The sequence below is a fragment of the Grammomys surdaster genome, unplaced genomic scaffold (genome assembly GCF_004785775.1).
Source record: "Grammomys surdaster isolate TR1022 unplaced genomic scaffold, NIH_TR_1.0 174, whole genome shotgun sequence".
Classification (NCBI taxonomy): domain Eukaryota; kingdom Metazoa; phylum Chordata; class Mammalia; order Rodentia; family Muridae; genus Grammomys; species Grammomys surdaster.
The window spans coordinates 21,387,550-21,393,616 of record NW_021604622.1 but is presented as its reverse complement, the minus strand read 5'-3'; the positions used below and the strand labels follow the sequence as shown (position 1 = coordinate 21,393,616).

The window sequence follows — 6,067 nt, the reverse complement described above, 5'->3', positions numbered from 1 at the left end:
GAATGGGGTTTGAGGTTTCAAAAACCCACATCATTCCCAGTCAGTTCTCTTTCTGTGCCTCATGGATGTGGCTCAGATATAAGCTCTCGGCTACTGCCCCAGTGCCACATCTACCTTCTTGCCACCACTTTCCCGGCAAATGATGGTTATGAGTTAACCCTCTGAAGCTAGAAGCCCCCATCAAAACACTTTCTTCTGTAAGGTGCCTTGGTCATGGTGCTTTGTCATGGAAATAGACAAGTAACTAGATAGTTCTATGACTTCTCCCTCCCTACATAGTGCCACCAATTTTAGACCAAGTGTTCAAATACAGAAGCCTGAGTGGAGCATGTCACACTCTAATTGCAAACATCTATCAGACGCATGGCCTCGGATTCACCCCCAAATGCTTTTCTTCATCCAATCAATCAATCTAAACTGAAACCCCCAGGAGACTGAGGCTTGGGACATTAACAAATGGATCCTTAATGCCACACTAAGGGCTCTGAAGGTTCTTCTTAAGGGTTAGGTGTTAATTAACATTTTTGGAGCCCTTCAGGAGGCTCATCAGACTTGCAGAGAGAGGAAGGGCGACCTAAACTGTGAACAGGTGCAGAGGGACAGCCCTCTTGTCTGCAAAACAGAAGCCTGCATTCCGTTGACCTGCTGTCCTTTCTCAGATTTCCCCCAACCCAAGGCACCCAGGGAGACAAATGACATTGCATGATCATGAATATTCAGTGTTTACTGGCTAGCTAAGTCACTACTACAGTATGCAGTATCCTAAATCCTTGCTAAGTAGCCCTTGGCTCCAAAGTACTTGGAGAAATTCCAGGAGACTCACAGATGTGTGCCCCTCCTGCAGAGCTCAGTATGCCCATTTTGTGCGGAGCACACCCACCAGCGACTCTGCTCCCTCCTGAAGCTTACTTTTTTTTTTTTTCTCTAAAGTCTACTCAATACAACACAATCTGCAGCTTCACCGAGATGGCTGATCACTCTACAACCAAAGCTGCCTCTAAACTGGAATTCAGTTGCTGAGCCAGCCCCAGCCTCAGCTTTCTTGTCAGCTCCAGGGAGGACAGCACTCCTTCTGTAGGTGTCTCTGCCTGCCTCCCCTGTTGGGAATCTTGCAGGTCGCACTCACACGCTCTGGACCTTTGGGCTGAGGCCCTCTAGTCTCAGGAGCAGGGTGGCGGACATGATCTCTGGAGGTAGGTGCAGGTAATCTCAGAGATGCTGGATGTCCTCATTTGTAAGGTACCAGTAGAAATGTCTCCAGGCAAACTGCTCCTTCATGTAGCCTCAAGACTTGGGAGACTGCATGGCCTTCGTTACATCAAAGTTGGGCACATTCTTGTCTACCAGCTCGGGATGTTTGGGCATGTGGACATCTTTTTTGGCAACCATTACTCCTTCATTAAAAAGGAGTTCATAGATGCCAATCTGAGTCTTAGGCATCAACATGGAGGCTGCTGAAGGGTCCAAGGTAGAGGCTGGAAAGAGAAGTTGACTGTTAAGTGGTGCCCGCCAACTCTTGGAAGGCTAATGCTAGCTGCAGGCTGTAGAAGAACAGGGGTGGCTGGCTCTGTTTGCACAAAGCGATCTCACAGCCACATGTACTTACCTCCTAATACATGGAGTTTTATTGACCAGCAGCTTCTGATCTCCTTCATGCCTTCCTCTGTCTCTGCACCCAGGACACTGGGCTTCGTGAAGCTCATTATCTTCCCTATTCTCCGCTCCTTGCCTAGTTTTAGTCGTCGTAGAAGCTCATCACCCTATGATGAGGTGCAGTTCCAGAGGTGCTTGAAGAAATCTCTACCAACAAGCCATTACCCCCACTCCCTGATCATCAGACTCACTCTATCAATAGGCACAACATGGGTTCCTTTCTCAAATATAGCCATTAAAGAATTCAAATGCCCAGTAGTTCATGAATCACACGTAGACGTAATTAAGCCTCCAAGGTGCTGAAAACTCCATTTGGAACTGTGTGACCAGAAAGGTGACATCTCTCTTCTTAAGTCTTTCTAGTTAGTATTTGCAAAATCGGGGGGTTGGATAAGCTGATACATTCACCTCTAAGAGTTTTAATTCTAAGAGAGAGTCGAAGGTCATTGCAGGAAGTGACGAGGATCTGGAGGAGAAACTGTTAGAGTAGAAGAGGGGAGGGTTACACCGTTGAGTGATAGTAACCACCAGTATTCATTGAACTTCCCCTGTTCTAGGGAGATTATATCCAACAATCACGTGTACTAGCTATCAAACTAAGCCTCAGAACAACCGTACGCTGTTGAAAATGCAGCTACTCTCATTTGACAAATTAAGAAACTGAAGGTAACATCCTAAATATATTTTGCTCATTTTGTTGAGATAAGGTCTCACTATAGACTTAGCTGGTCTAAAACTTGCTATGTAGACCAGGCTGACCTCTAAGTCATAGAGATACTACTGCTTTGGTCTTCTGAGTGCTGGGATTAAAGATATCCTTTGTCAGGCCCTGCTAAACTTGCTATATTTATGCAAACACACTAAGTTGGGATTAGAGCATCATAAAGAAGATAAATTTTGCTGGAGACGATCTTTCCCTCTTGCTAACAATTGAGTCGAGCTGTTGTGTATAGCTGTTCATCTGTCTCTCATATGGCCGTCTAGATTTGTTGCTTCTGTTATTGCTGTGGGAAAATACCTGACAGAAGCAACTTGAGAAAGGGTTTATTTTGGTTCTCAATTGGGGGTGGGGAGTTTATCATGGCAGTGGAGAAATGCCAACAGGAATGTTGAGGGGTCAGGATGCTGTGATCCACCTGCTTGCAGGTCAAAGAGAGAGGAACGCTGATGTTCAAACCTTCTACTCCATGTTTCCTCCTTTTTATTAAGTCTTGGGCCTAAGCACAAGAGATGGTGATACTCACATTCAGGACAGCTCTTCTCTTTTTGATGAAACTTCTTTGGAAATGCTCTCATAGACACACCTAGAGGTGTGCCAGGTAGATGATTATATTCAGGACAGCTCTTCTCTTTTTGATGAAACTTCTTTGGAAATGCTCTCATAGACACACCTAGAGGTATGCCAGGTAGATGATTACAAATCCGGTGAAGCTGACAATGGGAATAACAGTCACACCATCCGTCCATCCATCCATCCATCCATCCATCCATCCATCCATCCATCCATCCATCCATCCACTCATCCATCCATCCATCCATCCATCCACTCACCCATCCATCCATCCATCCATCCATCCATCCATCCATCCATCCACTCATCCATCCATCCATCCATCCATCCATCCGTCCATCCATCTACCCATCCATCCCATCCATCCATCCATCCACTCATCCATCCATCCATCCATCCATCCATCCGTCCATCCATCCATCTATACATACATACATACATACATACATACATACATACTACATACTCTTGCCCCCAACATTTTTCAAGAACAAACCCAAAGAAACTGGGGCAAAGAGAAAAGTTTAAAAAAAAAACTTAAAAGAACAAATGTAAGAGAATGAAATACACAACACAAAGGGGAGTTTATTCTAAAACCGATGCAGATAAGCACACAGCTTAATTCTGAACGCATCGACTTCCAAGGTATAAAAAGAAACACCGTGAGCTACCCAGTTTGCATTAGCTCAGGAGAGGAAGCACAACCATCTGTCAGCAGAGATAAACTTTCTTACTACCAGAGTCTAAAACAGTGAACACATGGGGTTTTTATTTATTACGGAGAAATTAAGTAACATAAGGCCAGCATCCACAAACGCAGCTTATGCATAATATAAAAATCTACATTATCTCTGGCAACATGATCTGGACATGTTCTGTCTACGGTCGTTTTTAGTATTCCAGATTGAGGCTTGTCTGTAGTTCAATACTAACTTGTGTTACTAGCACTGTCACCTTAGCATTGGCTTCTCCATCCTTCCCAGAGGAGAAATGGAAGGGGCATCAATTATGTAACACCAGAGAAAGGAGACGAGAAAGAAAGGCAAAACAATGGTACTCAGGAAGATGGTGCCAATATGAGTCTTAGGATGAATGGATTAGGAAGAGAAAAGATTTTAAATGGCTTCAAACACCAATCTTGCCACGTGGGCAAAAATTACCATGGGCTATTTCAGGTACGAGATGGTGGTGGCTTTCCTCGTGTCTGTGTGGTCGGGAAATGCTGATTAGAGAGCCACCTTGTTGAAAAGACAAAAGTAGAGCCTCATTTTGCACGGGAGAGGTAACTACACGTGTATCCTCTTGGGGAAGAATTTGTGTCTCAGAACAAAAGACAAAGGAGGCGGAGGCGCCATCTCCCACGTGGGTGAACTGCACATGCGTGAAGTGTATAGCGTTCTGAAAGGTGCTGTCTGCTCCCAGCCAAAAGGAAGTTTTAGATCCAGCTGCATCTGACTCACCCCCGGTGTCCTGGGTCATCGGAGATGTTAGGCGCTCTTTCTGAACCCTGAAAGTTGCCTTACTCCCCTGTCTTCTAGGACTTCTCTTTCTGAGATGCTGGTTTAGTAGCTGTCTTCGAATTACGTTCCCAGGAATTTCTAAGCTTCAAGTCTTTCCTCCAGTCATTAGGTGACCATGTGGATGGCTGTTCTCTCCTGCTGGGACCATCAAGCGCTGGCTTTCATTTCTTACTGTGTACCCTTTCACCATGTTGCTACTACCATTGGCATAATCATCCCTTCACAACAGTGCTTCGTGGCTATGCCATATTGGGGCGCATCCAGTAGACAGCAGTATTTATCTAGTACACTAGATGTGTCAAGGTTGGAGAGAAATGGCTCTGGGCTGGTCTACACCCCCACGGGGCTACATTAATGAATCGATTCAAGGACCAATAAGTTGACTGTCTCATAATCCAGTCTAAGCATTACTTGGAAGCTCTGGTCTAGAACATCAAGACAGCTCTTTAACTTTATCCTGGGTCATCCGTTCATTCTATACTCCACATTGCACACATCAGGTAGCTTAGCGTCCTATCCGACATTTCTGATAGGCTGGTGCATTGCCCCACTCTCAAGCGGAAGGTCCCTCCCTCAGGTGGGCTGTGGAGCTGTTGATCTGGCGGTCAAGACCCGCCCCAACTTAGCCCTGGTCTGTCTTTTTTAGGATTGTCTGACACAGTCCTGAATATGTGTCTCCCCTGGCATATTTGCCTCTTGTTTTGTCTACTCTTGGTTCTTCTCAATCCCACCTACTCCTCTAGATTTGGGGTAGGTATTGCTCGGCATGGCGACACACAACACTAATCCCAGTACTCGGGAGGCAGAGTCAGGGAGATTTTGAAGCCAGCCTGTTCTCCAGAGTGAGTTCCAGGATAGCCAAGGGTACACAGAGAAACCCTGTCTCAAAAAAAAGAAACAAGAACAAGAAATAAACAAAAAGATTTTTAACTAACCATGTCCTTTTTATGGTGCTGTCCAATAACTGGGCTTTCGGTTATAACTGGTGTTTAAAACCTCTCCTCCAACGTAATGGTTGGTCCTAGCATATCTCTAGTCCCCTCCAGACTCTTCAAAAATAAATAAAAAGTAAGACTTAAATCATCCAATTCAGGGGATGCCATAATAGGTGGGTGTGGTGACACACACCTTCATTCCAGGACTCAGGAGGCAGAGGCGGGTGGATCCCTGTGGGTTCAAGGCCACTCTAGTATATATAGTGAGCTCTAGGCCAGTCTTGTCGACTCAGCGAGCTCCGGGCCAGCCAGAGAAGAATGGCACAAGATGTTAATGCACAGCCAGCCAGCTTCCCCTTCCTCTGAGAGTCTAGCTCCATTGTCTATTTAAAAGATCACATTGTACTTACTCCGTGTGTGTTGTGAGCCTTGACCTTTGACCAACAGCAAATGAAATTATGATCTAGGAGTGCTTCCTTCATCACCCACTGCACAAAAGTGTTCTCTGTTCTCTGAGTTCCCTGGTCCTCCGCGCTTACTTGAACATTTATTCCCCTTTTGTGATCATAACTGTCTTGTTAAGTGGCTGGACTTATCTTTCCAACTAAGCGTGCTCATTTTAGTATTCTGTGTGCGACGTCAGGCTCACCAAGCTGTTGGGTGCTCTT

The 6,067-nt window shown here is 45.4% G+C and overlaps 1 pseudogene; it reads right to left on the bottom strand.

Annotated features, from left to right (window-relative positions):
- Positions 1 to 924: 924 nt before the first annotated feature.
- Positions 925 to 1,446, bottom strand: LOC114621304 (annotated as a pseudogene).
- Between the last annotated feature and the right edge of the window lie 4,621 nt (positions 1,447 to 6,067).